This window comes from Monodon monoceros, unplaced genomic scaffold (genome assembly GCF_005190385.1).
Source record: "Monodon monoceros isolate NGI ecotype Baffin Bay Population unplaced genomic scaffold, NGI_Narwhal_1 Super_Scaffold_21, whole genome shotgun sequence".
NCBI classification, from domain to species: Eukaryota; Metazoa; Chordata; class Mammalia; order Artiodactyla; family Monodontidae; genus Monodon; species Monodon monoceros.
In genome coordinates, this window is record NW_021703778.1 from 98,945,912 (window position 1) to 98,970,967 (window position 25,056).

The following is a 25,056-nucleotide window of genomic DNA, read 5'->3' on the forward strand; positions in this document are numbered from 1 at the left end:
ATGACCTTGGATTTGGCAATAGATTCTCAGATATGACAGCAAAAATATAAGCATCAAAACAAAAGTAGGTATATTGGACTTCATCAAAATTATAAACTCTGTGCATCAAACAACAGCATCAAGAAACGAATCCCCTTAAAATCTGACAAACTTTCAGGAATTATTTTTCTCCATTTTTTTTCTCTCTCTCTATTGATTAGAAATACAACTTTTTAAATTGATCCTCAAATGTTTTTTAACTATTCTTTCCTATTTTCTATTAGTAATCATTTGCTTTACTTTCTGGGAGCTTGCTTTTTCTCTACATTATGATATATATTAAAAATTCCTGCTATCGTATTTTTTAATTCCTAAGAGTTCTTATTTCCGAGTAAGATTTTGGGTTTTGGGGGTTTTTGAATATTTTAATTTTACTGGAGTATAGTTGATTCACAATGTTGTGTTAGTTTCAGATGTATAGCAAAGTGATTCAGTTATACATATACATATATTCTTTTTTTTTTTTCGCGGTACGCGGGCCTCTCACTGCTGTAGCCTCTCCCGCTGCGGAGCACAGGCTCCGGACGCGCAGGCTCAGCGGCCATGGCTCACGGGCCCAGCCGCTCCGCGGCATGTGGGATCTTCCCGGACCGGGGCACAAACCCGTGTCCCCTGCATCGGCAGGCAGACTCTCAACCCCTGCGCCACCAGGGAAGCCCTATATATTCTTTTTTAGATTCTTTTCTCATATAGGTTATTACAGAATACTGAGTAGAGTTCCCTGTGCTATACAGTAGGTCCTTGTTGGTTATCTATTTTATATATAGTAGTCTGTGTATGTTTATCCCAAGCTCCTGATTTATGCCTCCCCCCGCCCCCCGAGTGGGTTTTTTGTTTGTTTGGTTTTGGGGTTTTCTGGCAACATCACTTTTTGCCCCATGTCTGCAACATACTATCACTGAAAACATTAATGACATTTTTTAGAAAAATAAGATGATGTCTTTCCTATGTGGTCACTGTTTCCTCCAAGTTACCCTTTTCTATTTGTTTCAGACAAATAAAATCACATTAGATGATTTCCCCCAGCAATTAGCTGATCCTTGGTTAAATGTTTATATTAAAGAGAGGGAGACTAAGTAGCTATTTGGAAGTTCTGAGTGCATGGATGGTACTTGAATCTGGACTTCACTCTACGGTGACATGGCTGGCTTGTTTTTTAGGAAACACCAATGCCAGTATCTTCAGATCTTTCATTTTGGACTTGTCAGATAACAAAAAGAAACTTCTTCAGCTTCCTGTCTAGCTGCTGAACGTGTGGGAGCTAAGTAGGCAACTCAGCAACCAGTACATATGCATTTATTTAATCCCCTACTTTCTGTACAGTATTCCTATCTTTGGCAATCAAGAGACCCTCTCTTTTACCTGTGCCAGAAACAAATCATCCAGTCTCCTGTTGGAGTGGGAGAGGGACAACAGTCAGCCTGGGTAGTAAAGAAGTATCTAGGATTCAGCTGCTTCTTAAATATTTTTCAATTCTTCTTAATTTAGCCTTCCATTCACTCCACTTCCAAAAATATAGAGGGACTCTATGGAATATATCAAGCTGATTCTTGTTTTTTCTCACTGCTTGAATAGAAATAATCTTTTTCCATCAGTCTTTCCATACCAGTTACTACTAAATTATCTGCTTTTTATCTTCCAAAATGTTGTTGCTTTGTTTCCTTTCCCATGCTATAGATTTAGTGGAGTTTTGGGAGGGAGAAAATATGGATGCATGTGTTCAATCTACCATATTTATGCCCATATTTACCAATTTCTTTGTTGATCTTTCCTTCTTGTATCTCAGTCTCTCTTTCCAGGCTCATTTTCTGTACATCTTTTAGATGTTCCTTTAATAAAAATCTGTTGGTCATTAACCCTCTCAGTTTTTATTTATCAGAAAATGCCTATTTCACCCCATTCTTGATATTCTTTATGCATACATAATTAAGAGTTATTTCCTCTCAACACTGTCTTCAGTCTTCAATTAATACGTGTTGGAAAGTCAGCTATCATCTTGTTACTCTTTGTAGGTAATGTCTTTTACTCTGGTTGCATATATAATCTTCTCTTTGTCACTGATATGCTAGAGTTTCACAATAATGTATCTATGTTTAGAATTTTTTTCTTTTAATTCCTGCATGGTCAACATTGTGCTTCCTGTATTTGGAATTCAACTCTCATCAGTTCTCTGAATTTATCACCTATTATCCCTTCAAGTATCCTCTCTTCTTCATTCTGTTTTCTTCTTTAGGACACCATTTCTTATATAGTTTTCATCTCCTTGTGTCTGTTAAATTCTGGGTAACATCTTCAGATATTTATTTACATTTACTAATTCTCTCTTGGTATGTGTAATTCACTAATTAAATCATTCATTGCGAGTTTTATTTTAATAATTATATTTTTCATTTTAAAGGCTATAGGTTTTTTCTTTTGCAAATCTGCATGATCATTTTTATAGTTTCATATTGCTTATTTATTTATATGACCCTTATCTTTTATTTCTTTGAACATTTTCTATTTAGTGATTTTGTGTTGTTTAGCTGAAAACTCCAATATCCGAGGGCCTACTGAGTTTAAGATTTTTTTCCTGCTGCTTTGTTCCTGTGTGTTGGTGATTTTTGAGTAAGACTCCTTTTCTGGTTTATCTTTATCTGTGGAAATACTGAGGACCTAAGCTGGGGTGCCCTCCTTCTGATAGTATTTGCCTCTGATTCTGCCTGCAGCCAGCACTACCTATCTTCACACACTTACTTATGTGTTATTGGCTTTTCAAACCATTGAGAGCTATAAGGTAGCTCTTTAATATGTGAAATCTAAACGCCTTTGGCCCCATGATAGTTGAGAAATGCAGTTCGTGTAATTTCAAGTTTTGAGACACCAGTAGTTTGAGAGTTGATTAAAGATAGTGAAATAGTTTGTGTTTCTCTGAAGTAGAAGATGATAAAGAAAAACACATTTTTTATATGAGCATTCATCTATGTTTAAAAATAATTGATTTTAATATCCTTTTCTTCAGATATTAAAAGTTATTTTTCTAAAGAATCTAAATATTTCACATAAAAACTATAGGATTTTTTAAGGCTTAAATTTTAACCTTTGGAACTTAAATATTTTATCTGCTAAGTTTTTGGAGAACTCATTTTCCTAGATGGAATAAAAGCTCCTCAAAAAATAGTCGAAGTAACACACTACTATATATAAAATAGACAACCAACAGGGACCTACTGTATAACACAGGGAACTCTACTCAATATTCTGTAATAACCTATACGGTTAAAGAATCTGAAAAAGAATGAATATGTGTATAACTGAATCACTTTGCTGTGCACCTGAAACTAAACAACATTGTAAATCAACTATACTCCGATAAAATTAAAAAACAGGGTTTCCCTGGTGGCGCAGTGGTTGAGAGTCCGCCTGCCGATGCAGGGGACACGGGTTCGTGCCCCGGTCCAGGAAGATCCCACATGTCGCTGAGCGGCTGGGCCCGTGAGCCCGTGAGCTGTGGCCGCTGAGCATGCGCGTCCGCAGCCTGTGCTCCGCAACGAGAGAAGCCATAACAGTGAGAGGCCCGCGTACCGCAAAAAAAAAAAAAAAAAAAAAAATCAAACAAACAAAAAAATTCTTGAAGTAGCAGGAATGACATTGCTTTGAAAACTGATGAAAGAAAAAGCATTTGAGATGGTTGTCAGTTGGTTTTCTTATTAATTTGTAGGCATTCTTTATATATTTGGGATGTAAATCTTTTGCTGGATATACAAGTACATTCTCCCACTCTGTGGCAGGCCTCTTTACTCATTTAATGGGATTTTTTAAATGAGAAGATCTTAATTTTAATGTAGCCCAATTTATCAATTTTATCCCTCTACATTTGTTTGTGTCTTGTTTAAGAAATGTTTGCCTAACTCAAGGTCATCAGGGTATTCTCTTATGTTTTTTTAAAGATGTTTTACTGTTTTACATTTCATAATTAGGTTTACAACTTACAATTAGATTTATAATTCATCAGTGTTGTATGCAATATGTGATTTGAATCAAGATTCCTTTCCCTCCATTGTAGTAGCTAAATGATCCATTATTATTTATTGAAAAGACAGTTATCTCCCTTGCAGTGTAATCTTTGTCACAAATCAGTGGCCAAGTTTGGGTCTATTTCTAGACTGCACCGCTCAGTTGGTATATTTGCCTGTCCTATATCATTACCATCCTAACTAAACTGTTGTGTCTTTATAAAGTTTCTTGGTACCTGGTATATTTAAGTCCTCTCTATTTGTCCTTTCCAAGAGTATATTAGCTGTTTTGACACTTTGCATGCCCTTATACGCTTTAGAATTGTCTTATCAAGTTTCCCTGCCCAATTATGGAATTTTGATTAGATTTTTAAGATCATAGATTATTTTGAGAAGATTTGATATTTTTACAATATTGAGTTGTTTAGTCTATAAATGGGCTGTCTTTCCATTTATGTAACTTTTCTTTAATGCTCCAATAATATTTTGTATTTTGTGCCTTGAGATTTTGCATGTTTTTAAAGATATGTTTCTAGGTATTTCATTGTTTGATGCTATTACAAAGGTAATCTTTTGAAAATTTAATATTCTAACTATTCTAGTTGATGATGGCATATAGAAATATAAGTAATCTTTGAATATTGACCTTTGATACTGCAAGTGTATTAAAATAACCTATTATCTCTAGTAATACAGCTGTAGATTTCTTTTTTCTTTTTTTGGGGTGGGGGGGCTTTACACAGTGAATGTTTATTTCTCACTCATGTTACAGTCTCGTGGGCTGCAGCAATGGCTTAGAGATCCAGGGTCTTCAATATGAGGCTTGCATGTTCACCGAGGGCATTCTAATCTTGTTTCAGTCTCAGACAGAAATCTAGCACCATTTCACCATTAAACACATTGTTAGATGCAACATACAATGAGACTTTTGTTTGTAAATTCACTTTATCAAACAAATTGCCTTCTGGTTTATTAATAACATTATCATGAGAGATACTGAATTTTATTAAATGAATTTTCTTCATCTATTAAAATAGTCTTCTTATTTTTTCCTTTGTTCTGTTAGTATGGTGAAGTACACTGATTCTTTTAATGTTAAATCAATGCTACTTTCATGCAATAGCTCCAATTTTGTCAGATATGTAATAAGTTTTATATATGGTTTATTTGATTTGCTAATGTTTTGTTTAGAATTTTTATAGCCATGTTCATGAATGAGATTGACCTGTAATAAATCTTTCTCTTAATATTCTTGTCTGCTTTTGTTATAAAATTCATACTGATTTTTTCATAAAATGAGTCATTTTCATATATGTGTGGATTTTCTAGTTATTATCACTCTGGATTTTACCTCTCTTATATTTTGACTGAGTAAGTCTTGTCATCTTTTTTCTCTCTCCAGTATCACGAAGCAGATGTTTTCATATATTGTTTCAACTTTCAGATTTCCTCAGTGATAAGGGTTAGTTTGAATATCTTACTATGTGATTCCCAGAATCTTCTTCATTTGCTTTTCATCACAGAAAACCCTGGACTTTTTACATGGAATCTGTCACCTCTGGTTCTTACCTTAGAAGGAATTACGGACCTTTTTTTATCTTCCAATAAATCAGGTCTTTAGTCATTACTCCAGGATGTCCTTATTTATCAGAGCCTTCATCTTTCTGGAGCTGATGGTGAAATGCCTCAGGCTAGTAAATAATTTAACATGAGCTAGATGTCTGTCCTGTGCAAGGTACTGTGAAAAGCAAGGTGCTGTTGGTACCAAAATAAATATGAGATTTCCCCAGATTTCAAGGAGCTCACTCCGAAAGAGGATATTAAATTATAATATCAGCATAGCATGATAGGCAGAAAGGTGAAAGTAATTAAGGAGTACCAAAGAGACAAAGAGGAAGAGGACAAAATTGAGACTTGAGGAGCTAGGAAAAGATTATGATAAAAGATGATCCTGAAATGAGTAAGAGAGAATGAGAAAGAATTTGATAAAAGGGGAGGCAGAGGGATCAAAGCAGAACGAGCATCTTGTTACCGTCCACTGTTCGTAAACCCAGGAAACGTGGCACATTTTGACTCAATCAAAGTGTTTGGGTGGAGGTGGGAATGGGGGGCGTTGAACTGATTAAGCTGGTTACTTCAAATGTGATCCTTTCTGAGGCTCCAATATTTTTAGTAAAATACTAAGATGATAGGAAGAAAAAGCCACCAGTAAAAAGAGCAGCACTTCCCATCTTCTAGGGAAGTGTTGACCTCTGGTTGAGAATGGGTTGTGCTGCAGGGCCTAGAGGCAGGAACTCATTTGCCCTCTTTGTGACTTGGATTCCTGCCCTATTACCTGGCATACAGTGAGAGACAGTGAAGTTGCAACAATGGGAAAACAAGGAGCTTGCCTAGTAAGATACTGCTTGTTTTTTAGGCTTTCATCCCAGGTGTGGCTTCTCAGACGCTGTTCTTCTGCCTTGTAAAAATAAAGGGGGTGCCTTCTGATCCTGAGGAAGATGAGTAACCTTGTTGTATCTTGTGGCTACCAACCTCAAGGACCCCACCCTCCCCTCTTTCAGAGAGTTTTATTTATCTACAATGTACTTAATGATTTTGGCTTGAGCATACTCTGATATTTAAATAAAGGGACTTTGCCACAAAATGCCCCAAGACATTTCAGTCTGTGTACAATATGGGACTGGCAGGCAAAATCCTTGAAAGGATTACACTTCTCATTCTCCATCTTGAAAAGACTGTGATATTTATCCACATTCCCTTACCCACTACTGATTGAAAAACTGTTCCATTTGAAGCCAGGTTTTATGTTTCTTGCTTATGGATTTTACATGCAAATGTCATTTTACCTGTCTTGGACCACATACTTCTTCTTGATTACTTGTATTAGCGTGAGTGTAGAGATGGAGGAGAGTGAAAATACTTTGGTTTCTAATTAATCTCACTATTGAAAGGTAAACATTTTCATGTATAGCCTATGTATAACTATTTAATTATCACTGAGTATGGCCTGCATAGAGGGTTTTATTGATCCAGGCATCATAGAGAGGCAAGACTTTCTGAGAAAGGCTACCTTGGTGGTAAAGAGAAGTGATGTTGAGGTTTGAGAAAGAGAGAAGAAAATTTCAAGAGCTCCTGAATGGAAATTTCCCAATTCCCCATTCCTGACAAATCTGGAAAGGAGGTAAACCCTTATACAACATAAGATTTTTCTCTCCTGGCATCAGCGATGTCTCTGCCTTCTGTCAGCTGATCCAAGCCAGGTAGTTGCAAAATGTATGTGTAGAGAAAATGACAGTAGGTGTGGGACTGGATGCAATGGAGGTGATTGTGGAAGTACAAAGACATTATGAACCTTTCTTCTGCTGGTCATTCTGGAAAAATAATAAACATGTCATGTTAAAAAGCCACGGTGTCTTCTCCAAAAAGACTCACAAGGGATGTTGAGAAATCTCTCCCTTGCTTCTGGGGTGAGCAGCAACTGGAAATCAGGGATATGATGAGATAAGTTAAAATTCCATGCACAGTTATTTGTATCTTCATTTCCTGCTAGTCCTGGATTTCTCTGTATGCTCTAGTGATACCATATATAGTTACACAAAAAAATCAACACTCTTCAGGTTTCTGTTTCTTTTCTAATTGTTTTGGATCTGCTCCGCTCACCTGATCACAGATCTACTTACTCCTCTTCTAAAACTGAGCTGACTACAGTGCATTGCCTCTCCCATGAGATCTTCCATATTTTCTATTTTGCCCTCCACCCCAGCCTGAATTAAAACTTCCTAAGATTGATTTTAGTTTTAGATTTACATGGAATATTCTATCTACCTCATTTGTAGTTTTCAGCACATTGTATTATAACTGTCTGCTTCCATCTCTGGGTAACCTACAGTCAGAAATATTTTAGGGCAAGACCTATATTTTAATCTCTACATCCCTGGCACAAGCACAATACATGGTACGTATTAGGTGCTTATTAAATGGTTTGTGAAAAAAACATACCTGAATACCAATCCTAAACAGTGGCAATTCTATTGAGTCAACACTATCTGGGTTGATGAGCTAAGAGGATGCAGGACTTACTAGTCCCCTTATTGATGCGTACATGCCTTCATTCATAATTCTAAGAACACATTCTTAGTAAATACATAATGGTGTAAGAGGTAGAATTACAGGATGTCCAAGAAAGGCCCAATTCCATCACTGGTCTCACTATGTTAATTTCTGCATATGGTGACATTCAAGACTGGGGTCTCTTTGTGGATACAGAGCAATAGAGTCTTCATATAGATCACCTGTCTGAGCTAAATAATATAAGCAGACTAGGAGATATCATTGCTCATAAAATAGCTAAAAATCTAAATGAGCGCCGGGAAATATTAACAAGACAAATAAACCTGAGGATTCTTAGCAGAAAAAAATCCAGAGATCAGATTGACAGACCACCTAAATAAGACACTGGGAGTAATAATTACCCATTAAACTACAGGGACCAAACAGCTGCATATTTCGGCTCAAATGTCATTTAAAAAGCAGTGAAGATTAGCAAATACATTCTCAAAAGGTAAATCCCTACAAATACCATGCTAAGAAGGCAACCATGGTAGTTTACTACATAGCTGGGTTTCTAAAAATTATAGTTCTCAGATAAAATTTAAAATACCAACAGAAAAAGAAAAAAACATTGAGGAAAACAGACATATACATAAAACGACATGAAAAGTTTCACAGATGCACGCCAGAGTTATCCGTGGCCCGCCTAGGGGCCGGTATGGTTGCAGACATACAGGGCTTGCAGTAAACAGCTCCTCTGGGGCAACCTGTTTAACAGGGATCTGTCCATGATTAGAGAAGCTGTGGTATCAGATAGAGACAGTGCTGTCCTGGGCAGAAGGAGCAAAAGCAAGAGCTGTGGGTGAATAAAAGTATAAAGGACTTTGGAGGTGGGGGGTCGGGGCTGGCTAACTGCGGCTGCCCACTAAAGCAGGAGCAATGGGGGCTGGGCCGTCTTGCATTGAAGGGCATGGGTCAATAGACTTCAAGAAGTAGGTGTGTTCCTTGGCGACAGCCCACAGGTGGCTGTGAGGGTGACTCCGGAAGGGTTTTCCTGGCTGAGTTCAGCTGCTGACCTGCTGCAAGGGCCAATTTGCAGGGCTGGGCGCCAGGGGGTGGTGGCGGCCTTCATGACGGGGCAAAAGCAACAGAGCACTTCCTTCGAGCCGGAATCGAACCAGCGACCTAAGGATTTCCAGGTGTGTCAGGCCTACAGTCCTCCGCTCTACCAGCTGAGCTATCGAAGGGTGCACAGTGGCAAGCGTTGGGTCCTTCGTTTTTCCTGGAAACGACAGAGGCCAAGGCTCTGGAAGGCCCCGGGTGCAATATGCCCTAGGTTAGTTGGAAGTCCCTTGGCAGGGAGTCGTGCACACGCCGGGGATCCGTGGTGGCCAGGCATCCCGGGGAGGCGATTTTCAGAACGCCTGGGCCCGGGCCGCCACCTGTTGACTCATTTTCTCTCCCCTGGGCTCTTTCTACAGGGAGACACCAGGACGACAGCCCTCGCTGGCCAGAAAGCCAGTAAGAGGGTGAAGGGAGGGGGGGCGTTGGTGAAACCCAAACGGATGAGTGGGTCGGGTGGGGGCGGGCTTGCGGAGGGAAGCAGGAGAGAAGAATGCACCACCAGGCAGGCAGGGTCGCTGAAGGGCCCTCGAGGAGTTTCTGAGCTCGCCCCCCCGCCCCACCCAATCACATACACGCCCCCTGGTGCTGGGGCGTCATCATCCCCGCATTTAACCTCGACCTGACCCTGTTGCCCACCGTGAGCTGGGCTCGTTTTTCTGCGCAGTGAGACTTCCTGGAAGTGAGGGAGAAAGGATGTCCCCATAGGTACCCAGCCGTCTGGCCCGCTGCGACCGGTCTGGGGACTTGGCTCGCGTTCTCTGCCCACAGACCCGGATTCCTCTGGCAGAGGCGGGTGCTCCCTGAAGCAGCTCAAGATTCTGTGGGCTTCCTGGACAGGCAGAGCACACCGTTGTCCAGGTCGGACCTCTCGCCCTCGCTCCTCGCCTTAGACAAACGTTTCAGATCCCATCTGGTGCGTGCTCGCCACCTGACACCACTCGCTCATCCACCCAGCTCAGGTCGCACAGAAGTACAGCAAGCCACATCCAAGTCACCTGCCCTCCGATGCCTGTGTCGCCACCCCTGATCGGGAGACCAGCAGGTCTGCACCTGCGAGGATGAGGGCCATGTCTGTGGAGGTCCCCTACTGCCCGCTGTGAGGCCCCAGACAGGAGGAGGTGGCCGTGCCGGGGCTCACCGGGGTGTGTCCAAGTCACCAGAGTCCACCTCCCAACCATGGGCACACCCTCCACCCCTGTTACATCCCCCAAACATCAAACCTAGTTCCTCCAAACCTGGGAACCTTCTGTCCCTCTCTCAAGGATGAGGGCGAGAGAGAGAGCGAGAGAGAGAGAGAGACGAAGTTGGAGAGAGAGATGGATGGAGATACACAGAGACTGCATTTGTTGGGCTAGACAGAAGAGAGAGGCCATGGACCATCGTAGGACTAGGCAAAGTAGGAAAGGGAAATTGAGTGGGAGTGTTTTCAAGAAGAATGCCTTGGTTGTCCATGACCCGTGTGATGGCCCGTGTGCTTGTTGGGCTCCAGGGCTCGCGGTGGGCAGCTCCTGTATGGCCACATGTTTGTCGGATCTGTCCACGTTGAGCAAAGTGGTGGTGGCAGAGGGAGCGTTGCTCTCCCTGGGGAGAGGTGCGAGAATAAAAGTGTTAAGGGCTTGGGAGGCTGACGGGCTGGCTGGTGGGGGCAGTCTGCTAAGGCAGGAGCAAGGGGATGTTGTGGACTGAGGGGCATATGTCTGTGGACTTCAGGAAGAAAGGGTAAGTGGTTCTGGAAGGGCTTTGTTGGCTTTGTCCGGTGAGAATGAGGATGCTCTTGTAGTGCAAGGGGAAGGGCCAATTTGCAGGGCAGAAGCAGAGGGCGTGGCCCTCATGATGGGGCAAAAATGATTAAAGCACTTCCTTCGAGCCGGAATCGAACCAGCGACCTAAGGATGTCCACATAGTCATCAAGTCTACAGTCCTCCGCTCTACCAGCTGAGCTATCGAAGGGTGCACAGCCATACCGCCACTGACAAGCACTGGGTCCTTTCTTTTTGCAGGAATGGTGGAGACCAAGGAACTGGGCCTCACCGTTCCTCAAAGAGGAGCACCGCCTCTAAGTGCCTCCCCCCATGCCCTCCATCCACCCCAAATCCTGCTCCCAGTTCTGTACCTCCCTCAGCTCGCCACTCACTCCAGACAGGGGCCGTGGTGCCCACCTAAACCTAGTTTTACTTTTCCGCGCAGTGAGGGCACCTGGGAAGTGATGGAGAAAGGACGTCGGGCTAGGCCTGTCTGGGGACTTGGCTCGCGTTCTCTGCCCACAGACCCGGATTCCTCTGGCAGAGGCGGGTGCTCCCTGAAGGAGCTCAAGATTCTGTGGGCTTCCTGGACAGGCAGAGCACACCGTTGTCCAGGTCGGACCTCTCGCCCTCGCTCCTCGCCTTAGACAAACGTTTCAGATCCCATCTGGTGCGTGCCCGCCACCTGACCACTCACTCATCCACCCAGCTCAGGTCGCACAGAAGTACGGCAAGCCACACCCAAGTCACCTGCCCTCCGATGCCTGTGTCGCCACCCCTGATCGGGAGACCAGCAGGTCTGCACCTGCGAGGATGGGGGCCATGTCTGCGGAGGTCCCCTACTGCCCGCTGTGAGGCCCCAGACAGGAGGGGGTGGCCGTGCCGGGGCTCACAGGGGTGTGTCCAAGTCTCCAGAGTCCACCTCCCAGCCACAGGCACATTCTCCACCCCTGTTATATCCCCCAAACACCAAAGCTAGTTCCCCCAAACCTGGGAACCTCCAATTTCCATGGCGGGTGGAGGGCATGGGCATATCCAATGGAAGCCTTAGAATCTCTCTTTGGTCCCTGTCCACAGGTCTCTGCAGATGGTGACATTCCAGGCTGGGGAATCTTTGTGGCCACAGAGCAGTAGGTTCCTCCTGAAGGGCTCCTGTGGGAAGGCAGTGGCACTGCCCCCTGGACCCTGGAAACTCCACAGCCCCAGGCTCAGCTCCTCTCGGTCAGCAGCGGGGCAGCAGGGAAGATTGCTGCTGCAGAGGAGATCTGGAGATGAAGACATGCGGGAAACGCAGCCTGGATGCAGAGGCAGAACCCGAACCAAAGAAGGAGCTCGTGGCCGCAAGGGTCAGGGGAGGGCAGCGGCTGGGCCCCAGGGCCTGCAGAGAGCCACGCTCCCATCACCGTTCCTCTGACAGTGCTTTCCAACTGTATCTCCAGCCTTCGGGAGTTTCCCTCTCACAGGAGAGAAAAGGGCAAGGGCCACTCCTTGGCTTTCCTCTCTGCACCCACATGCCCTGACAACCCTCCCCCAACCAGCACCATCCCTAAAACCCGGCTCAGTGGCGGTGGAGGGAGGAGGGTGTGGAAGGCTGTAGCCTCAGCGGCCCAGCACTTAATTCAGCCAGCTGGTCAGAAGGCACAGGCCAGTGGCCTGTGTCAGGAGGACAGTTGTTGTGCCCCTCCAGGATCACACATCCGGCCACCAAGCCCCAGTCCCGGGCCCTTTCTGCTCCCTGCCTTCAGCCACCATTATCTGCCCCCCACCCCCGGCCTTTTCCTACTCTCAGGTCTCAGCCTTTCCTTTTGCCCACAAACTCCCTTCCTCTCCCCATCTCCCCCTCTCCCTTGCAGTCGCTCTCCCTCGGTCTCTCTCTGTCTCTATCTTTATCTCAGTCTCTATTTCTCTGTCTCTCCATCAGAAGTGGCAGGGGAATTGGTACAGGGGTTTTTCCCACAATTGTACAGAGTGTGAGCAATCCTTGCTCTTGCAGAAGGAACTCAAACCTTCCTACGGCAGCAAGAACAGGTGTGAAGTTTCGAGGAACTGGAAGTTTTCCCGTGGCCTCGGCCTTGTTCTCTGACTGACAGGAGACCTGAATGGGGCCTCTGAAGTTTTCATCGTGATGTCAAGCCTCCTCCCCTGTCCTGAGAGCCCTGGTGTCTTTTGCTCCTGCCAATGCCAGAGGCTCTTGGTGCAGGCGCACAATTGGCAATGGCTTGGCAAATCTCAGGGTGGCAGTCCTGTCCCACAGTATATAAAGCAAATGGTGAAGGGTTTCTGTCTCCCTAATTTTATATATTTATGATAATTCAAGAGAGACACAGAAAGAGAGAACGAGTTCGAGAATGAGGGAGAGAGAGAGAGACAGTTGGAGAGAGGGATGGACAGAGATACACAGAGACTGTGGTTGGGCTAGACAGAAGAGAGAGGCCATGGACTAACATAGGACTAGGCAGAGTAGGAAAGGGAAATTGAGTGGGAGGGTTTTCAAGAAGTATGCCTTGGTTGTCCGTGACCTATGTGATGGCCAGTGTGCTGGTCGGCCTCCAGGGCTCACGGTGGGCAGCTCCTATGTGGCCACGTGTTTGTCAGGGATCTGTCCACGTTGAGCAAAGCAGTGGTGGCACAGCGGGCACTTCTCTCCCCGAGGAGAGGTGCGTGAATAAGAGTTTAAAGGACTTGGGAGGTTGAAGGGGCTGGTTGGTTGGGGCAGTCTGCTAAGGCTGCTAAGGGTGTTTCTGGCTGAGAAGCATGTGTCTCTGGATTTTGGGAAAGGGACAAGTGGCTCCAGAAGGGCTTTGTCGGCTTTCTCCTGTGAGAATGAGGATGCTCTTGTAGTGCAAGGGGAAGGGCCAATTTGCAGGGTAGAGGCAAGGCTGCACTAGGCAGTGGTGGGCTTCATGATGGGGCAAAAGCATCAGGGGCACTTCCTTCGAGCCGGAATCGAACCAGCGACCTAAGGATATCCACATAGTATCAGGTCTACAGTCCTCCGCTCTACCAGCTGAGCTATCGAAGGGTCCACACTGGAAAGTGCTGAGTCCTTCCTTTTAGCAGAAATGACAGAGGCCAACGCATTGAATGGCCTCAGGTACAGCATGCTTTTGGTTGGTTGGAAGGCCCCTAGGCAAGGAGCGGTGTATATGCTGGCTCCGTGGTTGTCAGGCATCCTGGGGCGGCAATTTTCAGAATGCCTGGGACTGGACAGTCACCTGTTGACTCATTTCCTCTACCTGCCCCCTACCCCGCCCTGTCCCTTTCTACACGGAGTGCGGGGATGACACCCATCCCAGTCCAGAAAGCCGGCAAGAGAGTGAGGGGAAAGGGGACGTCGGGCAAACGGATGCGTGGATTGGTTGAGGGCAGGCTTGCGGAGGATGGAGAGCAGAAGAACGCAGCCCACAGGGTCACAGAAAATCCCTTGAGGAGGAGCACAGCCTCTGAGCGCCTCCCCCCATCCCACCCATCCCACCCCAGCCCTCGGCCCTGGTTCTGTACCCCCCTCACCTCGCCACTTACTCAAGACCGGGGCCGAGGTGCCCACGTAGACCTAGTCTTATTTTTATGTGCAGTGAGGCTTCCTGGGATGTGATGGAGAAGGGATGTCGGGATGTCGGGCCAGGCAGGCCAGGGGTGGAGGGAAGGCGGTGGGGGTCGACGATGACACCACGCCCATAGGTACCCATCGGCCTGGCCCTCTGCGGCCATCCTACGAACTTGGATCCCCTTTTCTGCCCACAGAGCAGAATTTTTTTCAGTAGCTGTTTCTCCAGCATCCATCTTCCACTCCCTGCACCCTTCAGTTCCCTTCCTTCAGCCTGCTTTGTTTTCCCCACCTCCTTCCTGCTACCAGGTGTATTTCTGATCCCTAAGCCTGTGTTTTTCTCTCAAACTTTTCCCCTTCTTGTACATCTGTGTCTGTTTCTCACTTTCTATCTCTCAGGGTGTCTGGCTCTCTTTTTTGATTTTTTGGTCAGATTTTTCTCTGAAACTTTTTTTCACTGTTTCCTTCTTTCTCTCTGTCTCTTTCTCTTGCTTTTTGTCTCTTTTTTTTTTTTTTCTGTCTCTCTATATTTCTACTTCTATATCTCTATGTCAGAATTTGCAGTGTATTTGTTCCTGATTCACCTAGTTTCGGCAGTCATTGCTCTTTCACGTGGAACTAACACTTTCTGGGTGCAATGAGAGCAGTGTATAGGGCAATAGATATTATCTGAAGTGCAGGCTGAGAGAAGCCAGTGCGAAAATAAAGGGAGAGGTCCAGAGGTTTAAGAATAGTTATCCTGGATGTGTTTTTAATTATGTATGCTCAGATTCTCTTGGGCTTTTGCTGCAAGTTTCTTTTACTCTCCAGTTTTGAAGAAATCTTTAATGGCAATCAAAGAAATTTTGCTAGGATGAAACTTACGTATCCCTGGATTTAATTATTAATAAAGTAGTACAATTGGCTCACCGATTGTAATAAAATGTATTATACCAATACAATTTGTCATTAGAAGGGAAAATAGTGGAAGAGGGGCAGTGAGAACATATATATGAGAACATTCTTGACACTGTGCTCCATTTTCTTTTACAGAAAACTGCCTCCAAACAGAAACAGTATTAACTGAAAAATTAATAAATTGATTTTGTCCATGTATATTCATTTATGTGTATACAACTGCTGGAAAGAATGTTCTTGGGTAAGCAATAAAGGATGGCATCTAGTGCACAGTTAGAGGGGATGGTCTTAGCTAGGATCTTGGATAGGTCATCCACAGTAACAGGAGGAATAAAAGTACTCAGATGCCTGTAAATGGGTACCTTGTAGATGTTCTCCTGTGAATGCTTCTGTTTTCTTAGTGAAATAGAAAGCTGAGAATGTATGCTGAGGTATTGCTATTTTGAAGACACAAGAGAAGGGATGAAAGAGTAGAAGTGAAGGGATTGAGAAAAATAGTAAGATTGCTATGCATATGCACTTGAGATTATTGTCATGAATTTAAATTGAGACCATTTCAGCATCACTGGGTTTCTCTTCATTCTAGTTCAGCTAGGTGAGGGCACGTATTGAATGCTTACATTAAATAAAGATCGCTATTTTGTTAAGTGAGTTTTTCTAAGCAAAAGAGGGATGATCATATTCAGACCCCTAGATCAAGAATTTAGCCAGGAACTTGAAACTTCTCTTGGTGATTCTTTTGAAGGACGTGGGCCATCTTCACTCCTTCACCACCTCCTGAAGGTGCTCTCTCCTTTGCCTAAAGGTGCTCTCTCCTACTAAAGGTGACCTCTCCAAAGGCACACTAAGAAAGGGGCAACACTTTGATTCAACCTGGGTTTCAATGGACATCAAATTCCACCCATCCACTCTCTGGGACCCCCAAAATATGGGCAAAGATCCGAAGTACACTGTACTTACAGTTCAAGCCGTGAAAATATCTAATAGGAGTTCAGATTATGGGTTAAAACATTCTCGGGATCTTTGAGAGCAAACTGTAGGGGCAGTGAGCTAATTTTCCGAGTTAGTTGTCAAAGATACTCGATTCAAGTCTGCAAGAATTGAAACATCTCCATCATCCCCGGGGCATTGCCTTTTTGCTGAGTCACATCTCGGGACAGTCTCACTCAGACCCCCTCTGTCCTGACTTCCTGGCAGAGAAAGATGCAGAGGGAAGGGTAGGAGCTCCATCGGGAGATCAGAAATAGGGTTTGGGGGCTTCCCTGGTGGCGCAGGGGTTGAGAGTCCGCCTGCCGATGCAGGGGACACGGGTTCGTGCCCCGGTCCGGGAAGGTCCCACATGCCGCGGAGCGGCTGGGCCCGTGAGCCATGGCCACTGAGCCTGCGCGTCCGGAGCCTGTGCTCCGCAACGGGAGAGACCACAACAGTGAGAGGCCCGCGTACAGCAAAAAAAAAAAAAAAAAGAAAAAAAAAGAAATAGGGCTTGGGCGTGAGGAGGCAGAAACGTCCCAGAGCCAACATACCACTGGGGAGCTGAGGACCCGAGGGGCTGATTCTAAGGTCACTGATGTACTCCAGCAACAGTACAGACCCAGGGGTCTGCACGGGTGCTCTTGCCAAAGGAGTAACTCTTGAAGTTCGCTTATAGACTGCGCACGAAGTTTCTGTGAGTCTCCATTATGAGGGAAAAAAATGTAAATAAAGGAAATAAAAACAAACACCACTCCCTGTTTTCTCCAGCCTTTTATCCGTCTCCTGTTGCATGTGACAGCTTCCTTTTCTGGGGCTACACCTCTACTTAAAACTTCTCTTTCTTACCGAACCCTATCCTGCGGATGAACTTCATCCTTTAAGACTTGTCAAAATTATCAAAACTTACTACCTGGCAAAACTTTCTCAAGCCCTATCTGGCCAGAAAACAGGAACCCACTTGCCTTAAATAGTTTGACCTGAACCTCACTCTGGTACACTCAGTCCCTCATCTCAGCCCCAAACCGAGGACTAGATTAGTATTCCCATTTTAGACCTCGGTTGTGCAACTGGCAAAGCTGTTGCTTAGCGGTGGTGGGATTCGAACGCCCCACCCAAAGAGACTGAGGCCTCATTCCAGTGCCTTAGACCGCTGGGCCACACTACTTGGTGTATGTGATATTGCCTATTCTTTCCCATACTACCTACTTTCTTTTACATTTCAGCTGTGCTCTATACAATGTGTTCTCGAAGTCCTAACTTGATACCTCAAGAGCAAGGGTTCAGGGAACAGCGGAGGCTTATCACAAAAACTTGCTTTCCTCATCGGCTCTGAAGTTTTCATCTTCCATCCAAGTGTTTAAATGGGAAGAACTTAGTGGATGAACAATGAGTGAATTGAATCTGTGCCACACAACTAGGCCGTGGGCCTTCTGTAGGTGTTACTATGTTGTATTCTTTTAGGCTTCCTCTCAGTCTCGCCACAAATTTCTTAGGAAAACAAACGAAGGCTGACGCTAATTAAAGCCACAAAAATCCTATCTTCGAAGGAGCATGACTTATCAAATGGCGTTTTAAAGCATTTGCAAACCCTTGAGCACGTACTTAAAGCTGGAATCTAACCAACAACCTAAAGATGCCAACGGAGCTCAACAGCGCCGCCCCCTCCCCCATTTTACCAGCTGAGGCATCAAAGAATGCACACATGTGGCTCTGCTGAATTATTTCTTCAGAGCAGGAGCAGCCTCTCACATGGTTTTATACTCTATTCCTAAGACACCTGGAGATGTCTTCTGCTCTCATAGCAGCTGCTCACGTCTTTGGAATTTGACGGTTTTAGGCGTCGCCCAGGTCGCCATGTTGACATCTCTGCATTACAGATCCACCCTCTTGTTGCTCCGGAACTTGTGCCGGGGGTGGGGGTGGGGGGTAGGAAATGTCGATGTGAGCAGAAAGCAGCGCTCAAGTTCCCTGTTGACAAACTCTGCTCCCCTGGTGGAACCGTCAACGCACCGCGGAGAGCTCTGCCCAGGGCTCCCAAAGGATCTCCGTCTCTAGGCCTCCCTCCTAGCCCAAGGACACAACGTGCTCATTTCTCCGAGAAAAACGTTTTGTTTTGTTTTTTCACAACTCACACACACACACACACACACTGTATTTTATTTTTACAAGAGATAAATAAACTGACACCAAGCATTGTAAATGGATGACCATAACAAAAGCAACAATGATTGCAATTACCAAACATGAAACACACTCATACTATGTCATAATATTGACATTCAGTCCAGGAATCCTCCACTGTAACAGCTCCTTTACTTTGCAGTGAAAATTGATTTGTATATTTTTTGCCTCTGAGTCCTTGTGGGATTATTTTTTTATTCAAACAGAAAGTCACAAAAATTATAATCATCCTCATCAGGTCACTCAGTCCCATGTAATTAATTTTTTTTCATCTTGATCTTTTGTTGGCACTTGTATGAATTCATCAGTTTTCCATTAGAGTTCTGAAAATGCTTCTTCATTCAGTTCAGCAGTATAGTCAGTTACCAGAAACCTGTACTTGTCAGAGTCTTTTCCATGAATTCCTTGAAGATGAAACCCTTTTATAGAAAAACGTTTTGGTGATAGAAGTCCTGCAGCTCCACAGAGGCCTGACTGGGGCTTCCGATCCTGACAGCTGTCCCCTCCCACCAGGCAGTTTTTACTATCACAGAATATTCTGTCCACATGCACAGATCACCTTCATTTAATGGCTGACGCCATTTTTCAGAAGATCATTCAGGGTCCTTCAGGTTTTTAACCTGGCACACCACATCCAAAATAATTAAATTCCTAAAGCAGTAGTCCTCAACCCTGGTTGTACAGGAACTTAAAAACATTCCGATGTGGAGGCCACACCCTAGACCAATTACATCAGAATCTCTGTGGGTGGTATCCAAGCATCAGCGTTTTGTAAAGTTTCCCAAGTGCAGCCAACATTTAAAAAAAAAAAAACGTGCAGTGCAGGAGGATATTCCAACAAGCCTGTTCTATTCCTTTTAAGGAAATCTCACTTGTCCTGCCCGTCAAGTCAAAACCTCCTTGGCCCGCAGCTCTTTCTCTGGACACCTCCTGGGACACAGCCAACAAATGTCATTGCTGGGTTCAATGCTTGGATGGCAGCCGCCAAATGCCGCCTGGCTACTGTTGTCAGATTACGGAAAAGATAGTGTGCTCTACATCTTACCAGTTACTAGACTCTCAATAAAAACAAGGTAAGGTTGTTATAGATTACAACGAGGAACCACATATAAGAAGGGCTCTTCCCCAGTCCCTCTAAATTCCTGTCTTTCAGTCCCGTTCTTTGACACGTCTCAGGATGATCTAGGGCTTCTAACTCCTTTATTCCCACTCACACACTTGAAGTGAGCTCTGGACTTAAAGCCTTAGTACTAGGAGCAAATATATCCCCGAAATGACACCTGAGAATAGGTTTTCCGGTTCATGGTTGCGCGCGTCCTAAATCGTTCATTTAATCGTCAGAGGCTGTCTTAATCAACATAGTCTAAAAGTACTGGCTTCTCTTTGACCTTTGACATGGCTTATAGAAGAGATGAGACAGAGATGTTGCTCCCGGAGCCATTGCGCTCTTCACAAAGCTTCTGCCCAGGAACTGGGGAGAATGTTCGGGGGCGGGGAACCTTGGAGGAGGGTCTGGCACCAGTCTCAGAGCCATCTGCACCAACACTGGAGATTTTCTAGGTTAGGAGAGACATAGAGGTTGAAGTGGGTACTGTGCCTCAGCGGTCCCCAACCTTTCTGGTACCAGGGACGGGCTTCGGGAAAGACAATTTTTCCACAGCGGGGGTTTGGGGGATGGTTCAGGCAATAATGGGGAGGCATAGATGAAGCTTCTCTCGCCCGCGGCTCACCTCCTGCTGTGCGGCCCGGGTCCTAACAGGCCGCGGACCAGTCTACAGCTGGGGGCTGGGGACCCCTGTTGTACAGGACAAATCACGTGTGAGGGGGTGGCGGCGCGGTGTATCGGGGGCTTTGTCCAGACTTAGCTGCGCAGGCGGCATTCACACAGATTGTGTTCTTGCTTCGTCTGGGGACTTGTCTTCTGGTGTGATAGCCCCCAGACAGCGAGTTGCAATTACCTGAACCTAGGAACAAGTATCTCCTACTTCTTCTTTCTGCCAGTTTTGTTGGCTGTGGATCAACAAAATGTGTCTCTCTTAGAAGAATACAATAAGGAGACGCTGTAACTCAAAGGTTAGTGCACCAGGCAGGAGCTAAGATGTGAAGTCCCCATGGGGCCCTAGCTGTTGCACTTTTTATACTCTCCGATGTATTTACCAGACCAAGAAAACTTCACTGGTGAATTTTAACAAACATTTCAGGGAGAAATAATGCCATTTATACACAACTTCTTCCAGAAAAATTAAAGGGGAGGTAATAATTCCCAACTCTTTCTATGAGGCCAGCATGTTTTTGGCATCAAAACCAAAGACACTACATAAAAAAGAAAACTACAGACCAATATATCTCAAGAACATAGAAGCAAAGGAACTTAGCAATACTTTAGCAAGTTGAATCAATGGTATATAAAATAATAATACATCAAGATTAAAGTAAAGTGGGGGCTTCCCTAGTGGCGCAGTGGTTGAGAGTCCGCCTGCCGATGCGGGGCACAGAGGTTCGTGCCCCGGTCCAGGAAGATCCCACATGTCGCGGAGCAGCTAGGCCTGTGAGCCATGGCCGCTGACCCTGTGCATCCGGAGCCTGTGCTCCGCAACGGGAGATGCCAAAAAAAAAGTAAAGTGAGCTTTATCCCTGAAAAGCAAAGTTGGTTTAATATTCAAAGTCAGTTAATGTAAGTCATCATAGTAACAGATTAAAAAAAGAAAAATCATAGGATCTTACCAAAAGATGCAGACAAAGCATTTGACAAAGTACACATTCATTCTTGACACAAACCCTCAGCAAATAGGGAAAAGAAGGGAACTTCTTCAATATGATAAAGGACATCTATGAAAAACTTCCAACCAACATCAACTTAATGATAAAAGACTGAATGTTTCCGCTGTAAGATAAGAAGCAAACAAGGACATCTGCTTTCATCACTTGTATTCAACATTGTACTAGAGATTTTTGCCCAATAAATAAATTTAAAAAAAATTGAAATAGAAGGCATCCAGCATCTGTGTTTAAACAAAGAAGTAAAGCTAAAATTCTTTTCCAAGAAAACATGAAAGCCTGGGGCATGTGGGAGCTGCCTGGCTGCCTGGACAGCATGTAGGAGCGTGAGGGGATTCGTGGAGTTTCAGGGTGCTGCCCCGATGGTAGATTACCTCCTAGGCCTCCCTTTCCCTCAATGGTGAGCTGATTGGGACGGTATGCCGGGAATCTCCTGAGTCTGCCCAGTGTCTGTGCCCTACCCTGGCCAGCCCGAATGGCAAGATTGTGCTTTGGCGGAAACACAAGAGGAAGAGCAGACAGCACCAGCAGTTCATGGCCCAGAAGGCCTTGCTGCAGGAGCAGGGGCTGCTGAGCACATCCCCAGAGCTGGGGTCCTCCCCACCACCCACGCTGTTGGAGGCACCACCAGGCAAGGAAGTCACCAGCAGTATGAGGGAGTGTGTCCAAGGGCTGAATCTGGAGGTGCCCCATGCAACAGAAAGCCCACACCCAGGGAATCTGCTGGGCCCTTGCCCAGCAAGTATGTGGCTATCGACTGTGAGATGGTGGGCACAGAACCCTGAACGTGGGTGAGTGAGCTGGCCCGCTGCTCTGTGGTGAGTTACCACAGCGAGGTCCTCTTCAGCAAGTACATCTGGACTGAGATGCCCATCATGGACTACTGCAGTCTCTGGAGCGCCATCACTGGGCAGCACATGTGCAAGGCTATCTCTTTCCAGGTGGCCCAGAAAGAGATCCTGAAGCTCCTGAAGGGCAAGGTGCTGGGAGGCACATGCTGCACAATGACTTCCAGGTCTTTCCTCAAGTACGTCTACCCTTGGGGCCAAACTCCGGATACCACTTATGTCTCCAACCTCCTCAGCTAGTCCAGCCTCAACACCCAGACCCAGGTCTCTCTTAAGGACCTGACCCTGCAACTACTGCACAAGAAAATCCAGGTGGGCCAGCAGGGGCACTCCTCAGTGGAAGATGCCAGGACAGCCATGGAGCTCTGTGACTGAGCAGGACCCTATGGGGCCTTCCCGGGACAGGCCCTTCCCCTCATCTGCTTTAGCTCCTCTCTGAAGTACCTAGATAACAGTATTTGATGCACATTTCCAGAATTGTTTTACAGAAGTGAAAACCCCCCACCAAATGGAAGATGTTAACTACTTGATGACCATGAGCACACAACCCCAGGCCTCCTGGAGCCTAAGGACTGATAGTGTTAACCCCTGTGACACTACCCTGTTACCACACCATCAGCCGATCAGAGAACTGTGCATGAGCTGATCACGTACCCTGCGACCCCCCCTCCCTCACCTGGCCTTTAAAAATGCTTTGCCGAAACCCTTCGGGGAGCTCGGGGTTTGGGGGGCCTGAACCACCTGTCTCCTTGCGTGGCCCTGCAATAAACCCATGCACATATTGTCACCTTATCTTTGATAAAGGAGGCAGGAATGTACAGTGGAGAAAGGACAGCCTCTTCAATAAGTGGTGCTGGGAAAACTGGACAGCTACATGTAAAAGTATGAGATTAGATCACTCCCTAACACCATACACAAAAATAAGCTCAAAATGGATTAAAGACCTAAATGTAAGGCCAGACACTATAAAACTCTAGAGGAAAACATAGACAGAACACTCTATGACATAAATCACAGCAAGATCCTTTCTGACCCACCTCCTAGAGTAATGGAAATAAAAACAAAAATAAACAAATGGCACCTAATGAAACTGCAAAGCTTTTGCACAGCAAAGGAAACCATAAACAAGACCAAAAAACAACCCTCAGAATGGGAGAAAATATTTGCAAATGAAGCAACTGACAAAGGATTAATCTCCAAAATTTACAACCAGCTCATGCAGCTCAATAACAAAAAAACAAACAACCCAATCCAAAAATGGGCAGAAGACCTAAATAGACATTTCTCCAAAGAAGATATACAGACTGCCAACAAACACGTGAAAGAATGCTCAACATCATTAATCATTAGAGAAATGCAAATCAAAACTACAATGAGATATCATCTCACACCAGTCAGAATGGCCATCATCAAAAAATCTAGAAACAATAAATGCTGGAGAGGGTGTGGAGAAAAGGGAACACTCTTGCACTGCTGGTGGGAATGTGAATTGGTACAGCCACTATGGAGAACAGTATGGAGGTTCCTTAAAAAACTACAAATAGAACTACCATATGACCCAGCAATCCCACTACTGGGCATATACCCTGAGAGAACCATAATTCAGAAACAGTCATGTACCAAAATGTTCATTGCAGCTCTATTTACAATAGCCCGGAGATGGAAACAACCTAAGTGTCCATCATTGGATGAATGGATAAAGAAGATGTGGCACATATATACAATGGAATGTTACTCAGCCATAAAAAGAAACAAAATTGAGCTATTTGTACTGAGGTGGATGGACCTAGAGTCTATCATACAGAGTGAAGTAAGCCCGAAAGAGAGAGACAAATACCATATGCTAACACATATATATGGAATTTAAGAAAAAAAAAGATGTCATGAAGAACCTAGGAGTAAGACATACTAGAGAATGGACTTGAGGATATGGGGAGGGGGAAGGGTAAGCTGTGACAAAGTAAGAGAGTGGCATGGACATATATACACTACCAAACGTAAAATAGATAGCTAGTGGGAAGCAGCCGCATAGCTCAGGGAGATCAGCTCAGTGCTTTGTGACCACCTGGAGGGGTGGGATATGGAGGGAGGGAGGGAGATGCAAGAGGGAAGAGATATGGGAACATATGTATATGTGTAACTGATTCACTTTGTTATAAAGCAGAAACTAACACACTATTGTAAAGCAATTATACTCCAATAAAGATGTAAAAAAAAATTTTTTTTTTAATTAAGAAAAAAAACCCTTTCTCTGCTCCAAACTGCGACGTTTCGGTTTGTTTGGTCTCACTGTTCATCGTTGGGCACAGGAACTTGGGCTAACAGCTCTACCAGCTGGTGGAGGTGCAGTGGGAACAGCTGGAGGCCAGCAGCTTCTGGACCCACCCTGAGGACAAAGAGCCTGAGAGCAGCACGGACATGGAACAGTGTATGGAGGACCAGTACTGGCCTGAGGACCTGGCCCAGGGCACCAGCAGAGGAACGGAGGAGGCGCAAGGCAGAAGGGAGTGAGGAAGGAGAGGCTCCCTTGGGGAGGGGAGGCCAGGAGAGTGGCTGGGGCAGGATGCTGCCAGCTGCCCCCAGGGTCTAAAGAGTTGGGACCATCTATCTATCTGTACTCTGAGCTCCCTCTGCCCACAGCACAGCCCTCTGCGCTCCAGGGCTGTTGACAGCCCTTTCTCCCCAAATCCTGTGGTTTTGCTAATGGCACTTTACAGATATGATGAAAATGTCCCGTGGTCTAGCTGCTAGAGCCCAGCAGGAGTAGGGAATGTACCAACAGATGGTCCCAGGCTGTCATTCTAAATGTCTCCCTCCCTGGGGAGTTGGGTAGGGGCGTCAATATCTAAGAGTTTTCTTATCTCCACTCAGTGACCTGGGGT

At 45.2% G+C, this 25,056-nt stretch overlaps 3 non-coding genes and 1 pseudogene across 3 annotated transcripts; 1 reads left to right on the top strand and 3 right to left on the bottom strand.

Moving 5' to 3' along the window:
- Window positions 1-9,241: 9,241 nt before the first annotated feature.
- Window positions 9,242-9,331, bottom strand: TRNAY-GUA. Its single transcript is given in 2 exon segments — window positions 9,242-9,277; window positions 9,295-9,331. It is a non-coding gene; the product is annotated as a tRNA-Tyr (tRNA).
- A 1,736-nt stretch (window positions 9,332-11,067) lies between these two features.
- On the bottom strand, window positions 11,068-11,159 carry TRNAY-GUA. Its single transcript is given in 2 exon segments — window positions 11,068-11,103; window positions 11,123-11,159. It is a non-coding gene; the product is annotated as a tRNA-Tyr (tRNA).
- A 2,723-nt stretch (window positions 11,160-13,882) lies between these two features.
- Window positions 13,883-13,973, bottom strand: TRNAY-GUA. The gene is given in 2 exon segments: window positions 13,883-13,918; window positions 13,937-13,973. It is a non-coding gene; the product is annotated as a tRNA-Tyr (tRNA).
- Window positions 13,974-14,231: 258 nt separating this feature from the next.
- LOC114903871 lies at window positions 14,232-24,685 on the top strand (annotated as a pseudogene).
- The last annotated feature ends 371 nt before the right edge of the window (window positions 24,686-25,056 follow it).